At 42.0% G+C, this 16,450-nt stretch overlaps 1 protein-coding gene and 1 pseudogene across 3 annotated transcripts in view; both read left to right on the plus strand.

The window, feature by feature from the left end:
• The window catches only part of LOC114630031, a 32,117-nt pseudogene extending 17,277 nt beyond the window's left edge, over positions 1-14,840 (plus strand).
• Positions 1-16,450, plus strand: part of Lhfpl3 (LHFPL tetraspan subfamily member 3) — a 516,547-nt gene that overhangs the window by 408,346 nt on the left and 91,751 nt on the right. The window lies entirely within an intron of this gene.

Genomic DNA, 16,450 nt, shown 5'->3' on the forward strand with positions numbered 1-16,450 from the left:
AGGCTGGCCTCAAACTCACAGAGATCTACCTGCCTCTATCACAATGCCTGCCAATCAGTATTTTGTGAGGCTGAAGAGATGGCTCCAGCTCTTTGAAGAGTAGCTAAGAGCATTTCTTATTCTTCCAGAGTACCCAAGTTTGGTCCCCAGCACCAATGTCAGGTTGCTCACAGTTGGCTGTAGCTCCAGCTTTTCAGATCTCCATGGGCTCTCCCACAGTAGCATACATTCACACAAGCATACACATAAACAAAAATAAGTCATTTTTAAGAAAAAAAGAAAATATTTACCAAACATAAAGTATGAGTTTTATCACAGAACAACAACTGATAGAAATACAGAAAAACTGACCACTGGGTGCCCAGCCCAGATAGATACATGAACAAACAATTTCTGCACCTAAGGCTTAGGGGAACATCTCAGAAGAGTGGCCAAAAAGATGGTTAGAAGAACTCTGGGAAGAGTTCTGTGAGACTACATCTCTTAGAAATCATACAGACACTACAAGATAGTCACCTAAACAAGCCCCTAACAGTGACAAGTAGTAGACACAATAATATGGAGGGCAGGACTCTCATAAGCCCCACCCCTAGTCAAAGACCTACGGATGACTAATGACTGCTGTGAGAGGGAGAGTTAGCCTTCCCCACAAATGAGCCCCTGATTGGTTATCCAACACCAAGTGATCAGTCCTGAAATGATGTACATACAAGCAACACTAAGCATATTCAACAGGTTGCATTTACATACCTATACATAATATACAAGTATATGTAATATACTTGAATAATATAATAGAAATAATATAATAGTAATATAATAGAAAAAGAGAGGCCACCGATCTGAGAGGGAGTAAGGGAGGAAGATGTGGGAGGAGCTAGAGGAAATGACACCAGAGAGGTTAGAAGGAGAAAGGGCATTGCAGAAATGATATGATTATGTTTTTACTAAAATTTAAAAAAAATGAGAAAGAAGAAAATATGGATCTTTCAACCTAGAGCAACCCAATAATTTATTCCTTATTTAACAATATCCTTTTCTTAAATGTCACATCCTGAGACAAGCAGAAGACACACACTTGTCTTGAGCATCTTAGTGTGTGGTAGAAAACTGAGCAAAATGTGAAAGTGCTTTCCACCTTCCACCTGAGAGATGAGATGGGCTAAGGTTGCAGTAGATACTGCACGGCCATCCATGTTCTGCCCTTGAGAGTCTGTGACTTAGATGTGGAGAAGTTTTCCACTAGGAAGGTCTCAAAGCCCTGATCAGTTTACCAATTAATTCATCCTGATTCTTAAACTGTATTACTGGCATCTTTATAATTGCAAAGTTTTTGTTTTAAATTATTGATATTTACTTTTCCTACAAATAATATCTTGTCCTATATCAAATGTTCTTATTATATATATCAAATGAGTAGCTTAAAGATTTATTCTGAGAGGCAAGAGAAGTCTAACCCAATGGCACAGAGAGAATGCCCTTGTTGTCTGAGCTTAGGTCCCCATATTGAATGTCAGCCATTTGTTGAGCTGGTGAGTCTTTTCTGAGCAGTGGCAATGAATGCGCTGTGCAGAGTCAGGTGCACACAGCTCCACTAATGATCAGACAACCTGCACAAACTCAAGTCAAGTAAGTGGTAATAGATACTCTAATAGTAAAGAAGCAGGCCAGACCTGGACACAGTGTTTCCTGAGGAACACAGTGCTTGAAACGACAAGGATACAATGAGGAACGTCAAGAGAATCAACAGAGGGAATCCATGTACCAAGGACTGCATTCAAGGACAACAAGAAATTATTGCAGGGATTTTAATGAGGGTGGTAGGATCTCACTGAGGCTCAGAAAAATGGAAACCAAGTTGCAGAGAACAGGACTAGATGTAAAGGCACTGGAAGGGAGGTCACACTGAGTAACCCAGGACGAAGAGGATGGTGTGTACATAAATAGGTAGCAAGGACATAGAGAGAAGAGCTTGGTTTAAGAGAAGGCACTGGGGTAGACTCTACAGGCTTGATAGGAGAGGCTCATTCATCCCCTGAAGTCTGAGTCACTAGAAAGATGATTTGTTGGTGACTGGGGAAAGTACTATTCATGAAGCAGTGAGTTTGGGGATGCAGAGGAAGGCTACATGAGGAAAAACATGAGTTTGTTTTGTGTAGGATGACTCCATTATTTTGTCCACATGGGCACACATTTGGAAATAAGATATACTATTGGTGCTGCAGCAACTACATAAATTAAAGCCATCCCTGGCTCCCCCCCCCCCCCAAAAAAAAAAGTCATTCCAGCATGCTTTATTGAAGAAGGACCAATGAGCCTGCATAGAAAGTCAGGATAATCAAATGAAGATGCCAAGCAGACAGTAGGTATATGACTCTGCACTTAAAGAGAAATCACTAAAGTATTTTCCATCAAGAAACCATTTAAGGAAATTGTTTCCAATTGCTTTGTGATGTTTAATTAAGGTACATTTATGGATATTGTCATATAGATGCCAAAGAGAACTGGCAGCTGAAGACTGTTGCTCAGTCCTTCCCTTATAGCACATTTTATGTTCAATGGTCCAAAAATCCCCTGGGTGTGCCCAATGCAACTATCTTCATTTTGAAGCTAGAGTCTGGATAAAATCTAGTCAAAGGCCTGCCAAAAAAGCAAAGGCTGGTAAGCACACATCTACTCTCCATCCTTAAAAGAAAGAAAAATGGTTAAAAACAACAGTGCTCTGACTGCATTGGTGGCATCATTTGCTGTGTAGATGACAGCATGTTTTACTGTGGCTGTTATAGTCATTAGCAATTATCATTACTATTATGACAGATGCCACGCTGGTGCCAAGCATCCATCTTTGACAGCACTAGCATAAATGAATGCATACATTAAAGTTCTTTCCACTTTTAGTTCACTATCATCTTGGATTTTAAACCTGAAATAAAATGAAAGTACTTAATGCTGACATCTTCTTGCTGATTATATCAATGTGAAGGAAAGCAACAAATACAACAGCAAAGGATTCTTACAGTGACTCTGAAAATTAATGTTCCACCAATAAGAATTTGTTACCCTGAGTGTGGACAATACAAAGAATTGTTTGTAAAGGGGACAAAGTGGGCATTCAGTAGTGGCCACTGCAATCCCTTAGGCTTCTCTCCATAAGTCACCATGATCCTCCTGTCTCAACAGGAGATGCTGTCTTATTTGGAGAGGGATCAATAACACTTTCTTAGTGGTTTTATGTTCATTGCAATGATCTAGGATGCTTACATCTGAACTTCAGTTCATTCATTTTGTTGGCATGACCATCCCTAACGGACAGTCAGCAGCTGTCGGGAAGACCATGATCTCGAAAGGAGAGAGGAACAACCATAATGACCCAGAACTATACAGCAGGGTGGATAAAAGAACTGTAGACATCTACATTAGCGTGGGTGAGTGTATACTGCTCAGTGAAAGAAGGAAAATGCAAAAAGTACATACAGAAAAAAATTGGCCTTGGTGTGGTTTCAGTATATGAATGTAGTTGGCCACCCCACAAAGAAATCCAGGTAGGAAACTGTCACAAAAGTCAGGATAATGGTCACTCAGGAGAGAGAGGTGGCCTGTAACCTGTATGGGACTAGGAGGTCCTAACACTTGACCTGGCCAGTTGTTCATTACATCACTACTTGCTAGACTGTGTACTTGTGCTCCACACACTTGTCTGAAAGGGTCTCTCTCTCTCTATCTATCTATCTCTCAGAAAGATAAGAAGGCCACATGACTAGAGATGGAGGGAACTAAATGTATACATTTTAATGTTCTAATTACAATGCTCAGTTGGTCTCCTTTCTCCTCCCTTCCAGTAACTCTTGCTACCCTGCTCCATGCCCTGGAGTCTCTCTTGGGACTGGTTTCTGATGCACAGCTAGGTCATTTCTTCACAAATTGAAGACCTGGCTTGTTGGAGAGTATGGGAATGTAGACACCACCTGCAGGAAAGAACCATTGTTGAAACCATCAGGGTACCTCTCATCCCACTCTCCAAAGAATGAGGGATCCATGTCTGGAACTACTTTGTTCATTCAGGATGCAGATGTCAAACCCCTTCTTCCCATACCTGAGCACATTCCAAGGACAGCCCAACAGGAATTAATCCCACAGTGTTCTATTACCTATTCTAGGAGATGTAAAAGTCTTCACTCTCATTTGGAGTACAAGATAGAGGTCTCTGTCCAAAAGAATATCTTGAAGAACCATATCTTACAGAAAATCGTTACTATTAAACCTCTTGTGGGGAGGAGGTACTTTTAAGAGAAATGTTTGCCAATAGAATCTAAGATATTTCCCCAAACCAACCCACCAAGGCAACAAGAATCATCAGGCTGAGTAATAAGTGTGCCTAAAAAAAAATCTCACACATATTCTAAACCTGATTTCTTTTCTTTTGTTTTCTAAGCCTAGCAGAGTTCCATGTTGCTGCTCGGAACTCTGTGTTACCTCTAAGGGCTTCTTGAACCACTATGCTGTGTGCTCCATAAGGAGATGCCTTTGCCAAAGATAAGCAGAGTCCATACAACACACAAATGCCAGCTGTAGTTCAAACCTATTCTCTTTCCTTGGATTCTAAATCATCACCTTTGATCTTAATTTTAGTCCTCTATAGTAACCATAGTAGCTTCTTTCAATTGCTCTGAGCTGTTGCATAAAGGAGACATTGGGTTAATTTCTTAAGCCCCATGTGAAATGTCACATTGGTCTGGGTGCCAACTTCCATATACAATGAAAGTCAGAAGCCGCTCTCCATAGCACATGGTAGCTGTCAGACCTACTTGTGATGATGACATAAGGTCTGAGCAAACTTTTCTCAGGTGTGGAAGCATCTTACCTTGCCACAACTCCTCCCTCAGGCCACTCTTGACTATCTTAACAGCACTGTACTTGTCCAGAAAATATACTTTCCAACCCTATCTCACTAACCTGTATCTTGTGCCCTCCCATCATTCTCTATGTCAAGCATCATTTCTGATCATGACCTAACTTTCAAATGAGTAGCTCCTACTGTCGTCTTGGGGATATGGTTTCTTCTTATATTTTCTACTCAGTCCAAGCCCATCACATTCTGGCTACCCCAGCCCAAGGATCTCTCCCAGTTGTAAGGCTGTGTGTCTCTGTCCTTCTGTCTCTCTAAGCATGCCATTAGATGTTCATTAGACTATCTTTCTGTATTGCTATTTATGGCAACTATGACAAATTTGCCAGTCCTTATAACGAGTGTCAGGTGCTAGTTATTTTCAACCTCAACTCACAATATTCAACCCAGGAAGGGCTTTTCCTCCTTATTTTACTGACCTGATCTGCCTGCTGCCTTGATCCTGCCCATCCAAATCAGAAAAGACCAGGATCCTGGATTCCTTTCCCTGGGAAGTTTTCTCATGTAAACACCTCTCTCTCTCTCTCTCTCTCTCTCTCTCTCTCTCTCTCTCTCTCTCGTTCTAATGATCTTACTGTCAACACAGTCTCTAACCCATCATTTTCCAAATCTTCTACATTTAAATGTTTGTGTTTAGATGAATAGACTACTCTTTACTTTCTTATTCCCCTTTCTCATTTTTTATAGATCCCTGAGGAAAATAATAATGGTATATATGGGGGGGATGTGCATGTGTACATGTGTAAGTGCATGTGTAAGTGTGTGTGTTCCTCTTACACCTCATGGAATGCCAAAGCTTTTTTTCTTGGTTCACTGAGAGCATCACAGAAGTCTCCCCTCTCAGAACCATTTGTTAATTCTAATTCTTTTGAATGTTCCTCCTCTCAATCCCACCTTGCACCACACTGTTAACTGTCCTTTAAAATTCTCCCATGGCTGATGGCTGACTCATCTTCAATATTTAGTTAAAGTCTATTCCAATACCAAGAACTAAGACCAGGGACTGGATATTTGAATTCAAATTTAACAAGTCAAAGTATGGTTCATTTCCAAAGCAGGCATGCTGGTTACATTTCAAGTATCCTATACATACATATACCCTGTGGCTAGTGACTTACCATTTTGGACAGTGCAGAATTACATGTTCACTAACATTTTTAAAGATGAAACAAGAGAGATGGCTTAGAAGGCAAAGGTGATTGTCACCAAAGTTAGCAATAAGTCCCTGAAACTATATGGTAGAAGGAGTGAATTGACCTCCACAAGTTATCTTCTGACCTTCACACAGGCATTGTGACACCACATATATGCAAATAATAATGTAACTTTAACTTTTTTAAAAAAGGGGATAGAATGTTTCTAACATCACAGAAATTGTTTTGGGTAATACTGACATGAATGAAGAAGGAAAGAGAATGAGGAAACAGCAAGAAAGCTGCATTGATCCAGCAAAGTCCACACAAATTCATTTTGACACTCTTAGGAATGTGTGTACCTAAAGTCTCAGAGAGGTAGGGTGGGTCTTCTTTCTGTTCTACCACTTTCTAAGAGACTCTTCCTTCCACCCTCTGTTGCAATCCACATGGCAAGAAACCTTCCCTGGAGTCTAAGACTTGTTTATAGAATCCCTTGCCTACAGACAGCACTGGCCGAGTCACTCAAAGATCTGTGCATCTTTGAGTATCTTGATGATTTTAAATCAGTTGCTGCACATTTGGCTACACATCACCTCACAGATATTTTTGGTATATGAGCCAGGAGTGAGTATCTCATCATAGTCCTCAGTTTAAAAATAAAATAGTCAGTGGCCTAAATTTCAGATATTCAAAAGTACTGTAAGAGAGAAACAGGGAATACAGCCAGAACAAAGAAAACATTCCATATCCTCTATAATGTTGGCTCTTTGGGTTGGATTTGAGAATTTGTTTGTTTGGGTTTGTTTGTGTGATACTGATGTTGTTGTTTGAAAGTCCATAGTCTCTATCTATCTATGTATCTATCTGCCTGTCTGTCTGTCTATCTATCTCCTGTTAATGAAAAGGAAAACTAACTTTCCTACACAAACTAAAATCTTTGCAATTTATATTTAACTACTTACTTCTCAGCCTTCACCTGGTTTTCTATCTCCAGTCATGCCATCACCAACTTTGAGATTCTTCCTCTCATCAGATGCATAGAAGGAAATTGCCTGTATAATTTATAGCAATATAGGACTCTGATAGAAAATAGGCCATGGCTCCCTGTCATCATTCCTGATGTTTAATTTACGTGACTCCAAGCATTAAGCAAAGCCCCGAATCATTCCTAGCATTGCTAAATGGATCTAATGTCAACTTAATTTGATCCCTGTAAATGCAACGGCAAATCTGTCATCTCAATCCTGCTAAGAAAATAGTAAATCACATGAATGACTGGGAATGTGTGTCCACTTCTAATAACACTGAAACAGATGGTACCGACTTTCAATCATTACAATTGCCATTTGACCACTAGGAACTCACCAAGGCTCACCACAGTTCACTTTCATACAAATATGGTCTCTTGCCTTTATCCATTCGCTTTAACAGTCTCCATCCATACATTCCTGTGGAGATGGCTCAGGATAGTGTGCTACTACACTCATTCAAGTTCAGATACCAGCAACCACATAAAAGGCCAGTGCGGAGGGGTGTCTGTAACCCCAGTGCTAACAGGGCAAGACAGAGACCAGCAGATCCCAGAGCCTTCCTGACCAGCCAGTCTGACTGGATCTGTGAATTACAAGTTCACCAGAAGACCTTGTATCAAAAAATGTCATAGAAAATGTGGAGAGAAATAGCACAGATTACTGATGTCAACCATGTACTTCTATATGTGCCCACATGGGTGAACACACCCGCTTACTTGAGCTCTCACACATACACATACACACCCTCACACTCTGATACCACTCACACTCATGATCACTCATGTACACACACACACATACTCTCATACCACTCACACTCATGATCACTCATGTACACACACACACACACACACACACACACACTACTACATTCTTCTTGCCCATTGAGGTCTAGAGAAGAAAATGGTATTTACTCATCAACTTACATTCAACTTTGCTCAGCAGTCTCCCACCTGGTTATACACAGGAGTCCTGACCATCCCTTCTGAATTATGTCTCAATATTCCAAGAGTAGAATGCCTTTGCCTACTCAAAACAAAAGTAAAAACACCAACAGTTGTATCTTTAACAGATGTGTCTTGGCCCTCATACCTCAAGTCCCAGCAACCAAATACATCACTTTAAATGCTCTTCACAAGGAAGCCCGGCTGAAAAGCGATCACAACTTATGCTGGAAATCGCTGGCATTTACATGCTCTACAGATCACTGAAGCCTGTGTTTTTAAGGGCACTCGGACAGTTCCTTGAGGAACAAACAGTGGCAAATGCTACAGAGACATGCACAGCTTGGCTACCAAACCAATCCCTACTTCTACTAGGTTCCTAATAGGATGGAGTAAAATAGTGTTATTGAAGAATGAGCAGATTGGGACTTCAGTGAGAGAAGAAGCACCATCTCTGTCTCTTGCCTGTGTGTCCCTCGGTTTGAACACTGTATGTATTACAGAATTCTCTCCAGGAAAACTATGCTCACTGGGATAGTTGCACCTTCTCAGTCACACACATCTGGACTTGTTATATCTGAAAATTGAAAAATGAAAGTGCAGTCACGGAGCATGCAAAATCCAGAAGTGGGAAACGGCAAGCCCATTTATCATTCTCAGTGAAAAAATTGTATAGGCGGCTTCTTCAAAAAAAATGGAATGAATGATGAGCCAAGTGCTAATAATATACCAGGGCTCCAGATTAAAGCTCCGGCCCTTCATCTCAGCCTCTGCATGGCTGCAGTGCTTCTCCACATTTTGATTAGTGAAGGAAAGATACTGGACGAGATGTGAGCTGCATACCCAGGACTTCTTCTCATAAGCCAACAACCATGCCTCATCAAACAGACCAAGATTGCATTGGCTGAGCTGAGGTCTATAGCATAAACAGTAAGCTGATGACTAGGGGTTTCCAAGGATTCTGAGCTGCTTACCTCATGCCCACCTTTCTTCAGTTGATAAGTAAAGCACAAAGGTCCAGCACATTCAGAAATGCAACCCCAGAATCCTCCAACAGCCATGGAGAACACAGCTCCCACCACGGAGCAGCTCCCACAGCTCCCAGTCAGGCTGACCCTCCCTGCCTCAGTGATCACAGATGTAGGGAACCCCTTAAACCCCAGGTAAAGAAGCAGAGACTTCTTGCTTTACATGCTCCGGGGGTTGGAGCCTTCTACTTTTTTTAGAATAATCCCACTCCCTAGGAAAGCAAACAACCTCACAACCAACTTGTCCTGACATTGACCTTAAGATTCTCCAGAATCTGGTCCCAGAAAAGGTGCCTAAAAAGGCACATCTAGCTTCTGTCCACAGACTGTTTGCCCTTCCCCTGAGAACTTCAATACCTGCAGGCACTCACCTCTCTGTGGTAACCCAGTACTGCTTGTGCATTTACTGAATAAAACATCCAAAAACATCCCAAGACTAATCTTGATTCCATGTTTTCTACTCTTTAAAAATTCAATCATCAGAGTGCTCATTTTTCTTAGTGTGACATAAAGTGATCACCAGGGGAAACCCAAGATGTGGGTTTTAACAAGTGTCTGTAAGTGGTAAGAACGTGGGTCAGCTGTGTCCCCTCCTTGGGCTCTGAGGGTCAGTCTGCAATACCACAGTCCACCTTCTTCTAGAAACTCTGCTCTGAGATACTCTGTCCAGGAAAACAGGCAGAGAAGTGAAGAATTCCCATTCAGAAGTACTTGTAACTCTGAACAAGAGACAATCTAATGCCAATTCACTCTGAGGGTAAGGGCTGAAGTACAGAATATTCAGTTATGAAATGTCCCTTACAACATTTGCTTATGTCTGCTACTCTCCAGCAAGTACTAAACCTTCAAATCCCAGGAAATAGAGCTGTATGGTCCCAAAGTTCTAGAAAATAAAGATGGGCCCCTTTTAAAGGTATCCATGTGAGTAGAGTGTTGAAGTGTGGAAATCCAACATAACTTGTGTTCCAACTCAGCTCAGTGCTCTAACTGCATCTGCCACCTTTCAAAACCCAAAGGGACAGGGCCAACACTTCAGGCTTAGGAAAACAGGGATCAACAGAGTCTGAGTAAAATCACCAGTTCTTCCAGGTCAAAGTGAAACATATTTAAATACAAAAAAAAACAAACTACACAAGAGAGGACATGGGCCATATACTTTACAAACACAGACTCAGTTCTGCAATCAAAGGCTAGTAAACTTATCAAGAGTGTTAAGAGCTACTTAGCTGCCCAGATTGTAAAATGGAATAATAACTGCCTGCTTATATTAAGAAAATTAACTAGAGGTGTAAAGATGGTTCTATAGTTGAAGAGCACTGGCTATTCTTCCAGAGGACTCAGGTTTGATTTCCAGAACCCACATAACTCACAACATCTGGAACTCGGTCCCAGGACATCCACTGTCCTCTTCTGGTCCTCCACAGGTAATGTGCATATGGGCTACACAGGTAAACATGCAGGCAAAATGGCCACACATACTAAAGAAAAGTTTTTTTAAAAAAGAAACATCAACCTCTTAGAGAAAAGAGAGTTATTTCTTTAAGCTTAAGGGACTGTAACTTGGAATTTGGTGAGAATGTCACCTGGAAGAAGAAAGTGGTAGAAGGGGGCCTTTCAATGATACAATGTGTTGAGTATTATATTTAATGTACCCATTGTATTCAATGCTACAATGTGTCCTTTTAGACAGAAAGTAAGATGGGTCCTGTGAGACTGGTGACTGAGCCCCCTCTCAGTAGACCCTTTCTCATACTGTGTCTCAGAGCAATACTATCGGAAGTGTTTGTCTCCAAGGCAGAGGTGTAGGCAAATCGAGCATCATGATGTTGGTACATTAAAAAATAAACACATAGACTTGGTTCAAGTGGGTATCTGATGCAGGACATGCCAACTTACTATGTTTACCAAATATTAATACAATTCATAAAACTCATCTCAGCCTGTCGCGTCCACCCTCGACCAGCAAGGAAGACGCAACGCACGAGCTCTTCTCCAAGCAGTTTATTCAGGACCCTTGAACAATCTTCTAACTGACGACCCCGAGGGAAAGCTCTCCCAGGCTTAAGTACTCTAGGACTAGCCAACCCCCGTCTGCTACGTGGCAACAGCAGATAGGTCACACACACACACACACACACACACACACACACACACAGAGACAAGCCAGATCAACTGCCACTGCCATATAAGGACTTGTTTACTCCTAAGAGTCCTCGCCAGCAGGTGGCGGAAGGCAGAGACCAGTGCCATCTTAAAGGCACAGCACTATTCGGCTCTCCACATGAGCCTTACCCTGAGATTGTGCTGCAAGGCCTTTTAATCAAGCAATTCCTCCATGAGAGGTTTTCCTAAGGCCTGAGTCTCTTGTTCTCTGACTACCAGTAGCTATTATCAGTTGTACCAACACAAAACATCCATAGTCATTGCTCAGTGTTCTAAAATTTTTCCTGGATGATAGCCAGGAAGAAGTCCTTTATTTCAAGGAAGGGGTGACTCTTTCTATCACACATGAAGAAACCTGTGCATCAGCAGCAGCCTGCCAACACATCTGTGACACCCCAAAACCAAGTAGACCACAACAGTCTGAAGAAATTACAAATGGGCCAATATTCTAAAACAATATTGTCTTCAACGAAGGGTTAAGACAAAGAGAACAGATGGGCAGAGGGCAGTCATTACGAAGCTGGTGCTTAAAAGCAGAATAACAATATAGGCTTACACCTATGCCTGGATTTATTTTTATTGTTTGCTATCCCTGTTGCTGTTTTTGAGTCAATGGAGTCCTGAGCCCAGAAAACAGTAGTCTACATGAGTAAGTCTTGTCAAACAAGTCCAACAATAATAGCCCATAGTAGTATGTGATACGCAGAGGCACAATGAGTATATTAGAGTACACTGTGGGACATAGAAAGGCACTGAACAGTGTGAAGAAGGTTACCAGTAATGCTAAAGCTTGATAGTAATTCTAAACAAAGAAGAAATGGCTCGTTCTATTTTTTCCTATTGCCAAAATGTTCAATGCTATAAGTAGGTGTAATGCTATAGGTATCTTTTTCATGAAGAGGTTAAAGCCCCAGGGTCTGGGCCCAGTCCTGCCCTCAGTCTCTCTACATTACTTGCTCTAAACCTCAGCTCTTCCATCTCTATGATGAGAAGGTTAGACAGGTGGCCACTAAGGCCTTTCCAGCTGACCTACGACTCTGAGCATCCTTACTGACTTCAGATGATTGCATTTCATGTAATAAGTGGTGTGAGGTTCCTTCAGTTCTGAGCCTCATTTCCCATCCTACGATGTATTTAAGCCCAGAATGCCTTATGTTAAATTATATCTCCAAATTTGTAATAGCTTCGGCTTGAAATAGACATTCTTCCATAAAGATCACTACAAATTTATAAAGCAAAACGCTAAGCATTAAAGAGCCCATAAATGCTTTAAAATTAATATGTTCTTGAATGTGTCTGTGAATAAATGGGCTTGACATAAGCTTTTCAATTTTTGGCTCCATTTCAAAGAGCACACAAGTACAAACTATAAATCAACCTATGTGGTTGTTGATGTGGCCACTGAAAAGAGAAGGCAGGATGGGAGAGAGGAAGAGAAGTAATGAACTAGTCTCACAAGATTTAGGAGTTTGAAAAGCCCGGTGCCCCAACTCATGACTTGTCTCATCTTCTTTGAATTATTCTAGCTGTGTGACTCAGATAGCATGTAGTTTATCCACTTCTAGCAGGCATATATGGATCTAAGAGAGGAAGGAAATGGGGGAGACAGACAGACAGACAGACAGACAGACAGACAGACAGACACTTACCATTGAAGGGACCTGGGACTGTCGTCAGAAGAATACAATTAATGTCTTAACTTCTCTACTCAAGATGGCTTTGGAAAAGCAGCAACAGTGAGCCAATGAACTGAAGCATGGTTGGACAGCGAAAGTGTCTGCAGAGAACTAATAGAGAGTTTGCCATCACACATTAGCTGCTCTCAAAAAGAAAAGTGGATGGAAAGATCTTGGACTTAATATGAATGACTCAGGATCAAACTTCCAATCTGCCATTTTCTGTTCAGTTGTCCCAGACAAGTCATTTAATCCATTAGAAGCTGCTAAGACATGTAATTTGAAATTTCTGGTGATTAAATGAAATAAACTGTGTTTCAGGATTGAATCATCTGTGTATAACAGAAAAGTCTAATAACATGGTAGAGATTGGTTTTCATTCATATAATGTGAAATCTAATGAGAGAGGTTCAGCAGAAGGCCCCACAGTACCAAGAATGCCTCAGTTTCCTTGAGGATTTTGTTGAACTGTTTTAGTATCTAGCTATCACCCTCAAGATCACTTTGTCATCTTAAAATGGTGAACAAATACAACAACAATAGCATTTCAGACTGAAAGAAAAGAAAAAGCAAAGGGAAGTCAGTATCTCAATGGTGGGAGACTCCTTTAAAGAGTTTTTCTAGGTATCCCCACTCAACAATCTTTTATTTATAGCTCTTTGGCCATACCTGTCTTCACAAGAATCTGGAAAAGTTAAGACTTTAGCTGTACAAATTGGTACCCTTTGCTCCAGGAAGCAGAAGTGCTACCAGCTCCCTCCCAGCTTCCCTTGAATCCTCAGATAAAAGATACACACACAGTTGTTCCTTTTCAACTTGCCTTCTTGGTTGGTTGCTACTATCTCCCACCTGAAAAAGTGCGCCCTTAACAATTTCTTTTCTCCATCTCTCCTGTCTGCCCTAACCTTCAGTTGCTAAACTCCCCTGACCACCCACCTATAGGAGCAGCCTGTGCGGCCCCTTTGTTTTGAGATCTCCCTCTCCCATGGCTCTTAGTTCTTCTCTCTCCAAAGCATGGTGAACTCCATTCTCCTTCCTTGCATTTCCCTTCATTGACTGTTCTTCCAGAGATACTGAGTTCAATTCCCAGCAACCACATGGTGGCTCACAATCATCTGTAATGGGGTCCGACGCCCTCTTTTGATGTGTCTGAACACAGCTACAGGGTGCTCATTAACTGGAGAGCTGCAAACATGATCCTAGCTCATGACAATCCCTTAGCAGCCCTGGCTTTTGATGCAAGTGGGACCAAACTTGCCACTGCTTCTGAGAAGGTGACTGTGATTAGAGTGTTTTCCATTCCAGAGTGACAGAAGTTGCTTGAGTTCAGGGGAGGAGTGAAGAGGTGTGTGAGCATGCTCCTTGACCTTCAGCGTGGACGGCATGTTCCTCTCCACGTCCAGCAACACCGAAAGAGTGCACGTCATCAAACTTGAGGCCACGAGGGAAAAACCTCCGGAAGGGCCCACCATCTGGACCAGCTACTTTGGGAAGGTTCTAATGGCATCTGCCAGCTACTTGCCCTCACAAGTGACAGAAAAGTTCAACCAAGTCAGAGCCTTTGCCACAGTCCACCTGCCATTCTGTGGCCACAGAAACATCTGCTCACAAACCATAATTATGAAGATCCCATGGTTGCTGGTCAGAGACTCAGATGGCTATTTGTACATGTACAACATGGACCCCCAAGAAGGCGTCAAGCATGCCTTGATGTGTCAGCACAGGCTTGATGGCAGTATGGAAACAACCAATGAAACTGTAGACTCTGTATCTCATGACTCCCCCTTAGCAACGCAGATATACGGCACAGCAGCTGTCAAAGGTGCCTATATGCCTTCGTCTCCAACAAGACTTGGTAAAGGGCAGGACACCAACTTAGAAGCCTACACAGATGACCTGGGTGCTGTGGGTGGCACATGCCTAGAGGATGAAGCCAGCGCTCTGCGTTCTGGATGAAAACAGTGACATGATTCTCTGGACTGACTGATCCTGGCCTGTGAACTCTGGCCCAGGAGCAGACAACACTGGCCTGGCTGAGGACTTGACCATTGCTGCTATGAACTCTGACCTGAATTGAGGGAGAAGATGGCAGAGTTTAAAGCGAAGAGATTGTAGTTATAGCCTATCCATCCTGTTGAGAAAACAGTTTTGACATTGGTGACTTTAAAAAAAAAAAAAAAAAAAAGCACTGACTGCTCTTCCAGAGGTCTTGAGTTCAATTCCCAGCAACCACATGGTGGCTCACAACCATCTGTAATGGAATCTGATGTCCTTTTCTGGTGTGTATGAAGACAGCTACAGTGTACTCACATATATAAAATAAATTTTAAAAATCTTTCAAAAACAAACAAACAAACCTGTCCATTTTGGAGGGTTCTAGGCCCTTGGAGCAGAGAAACAGAGACCCTAAGTCTCTGTGCCACATGTTCAAACTCTCAACCAGGGAATAGGGTCTGGTCCCTGAATTAGCAAGTTGAGACGGTCAAGAACATGGGTTCACAGGATAGGCAGGGAGTGCCACTGCCCTAGCAAGTGCCACTGCCCTCCTATTAAAGCCAGGGGCCACAAAATGGCCTTCCAGCAGAGGATCAGAGTTCCAGGGCACAGAACCAAGAAACAGTATTCTGATACTCCTTCCAAGAAGGTGACACAATCAGAGCTCCTCAGGATAGCCCAGCCAGCTGGTCCTCCTGTCTCCCAACCACAGGGCTGCTGTATGAAGATTCTTCAAAACAACCACAGCTAAATGGTAGACCTGAGGAAGTGAAAGAAGACCAGAGCAAACCACTGCAGAGGCCCAGACTCAAGAGTCATTATCGCTTATCTCATTCCTGGTGCCAAAAAAAATAAGCCTCTCTCTCATTCCTAAGGCGATGGCATAACAAATGTCATCTTAGACACAACGGGATGTCACTAAGGGGTCCATCATCTAAAGGAGTCACGGAGGGAAAAAAAAAACAGAAAAAAAAATCAAAAGACTTGTTTCCACTGTGGGGAATGCTAACGGGTCTAAGTGCCTCTTAAGCCATGGTTTCCTGGGCTCCTCATAACATGTATAGCAGGAGAAATTGTCCTTTCCCTTGGATAGACTGGATATTTATCCTAGCTTACCAGAGACAGCCCCAGGATTTGATATGATTATTCACAGGACCCAAGTTTACTCTCAAAAGCAACACAATTGAACAACAAATGAGGTAGTGAGTAGATTTTGGAAAAATACTAAAATGCATTTTAAAAAGTGATTTTTTAAAAATTTTTCTGCTCTAACTCATAATAAAAAAAATTTAAACTATACTGTCATCTAAGCTATCTTAGTCAAAAAAGTATATCATTGATCTGTGCTTTTATTCTTAATGAGTAATGCAGCCATGTGTCGGGCGATGGTGGCGCACGCCTTTAATGCCAGCACTTGGGAGGCAGAGGCAGGCGGATTTCTGAGTTTGAGGCTAGCCTGGTCTACAGAGTGAGTTCCAGGACAGCCAGGGCTACACAGAGAAACCCTGTCTCGAAAAAAACCAAAGAGAGAGAGAGAGAGAGAGAGAGAGAGAGAGAGAGAGAGAGAGAGA

This window comes from Grammomys surdaster, unplaced genomic scaffold (genome assembly GCF_004785775.1).
Source record: "Grammomys surdaster isolate TR1022 unplaced genomic scaffold, NIH_TR_1.0 325, whole genome shotgun sequence".
In the NCBI taxonomy this organism is placed as follows: Eukaryota; Metazoa; Chordata; class Mammalia; order Rodentia; family Muridae; genus Grammomys; species Grammomys surdaster.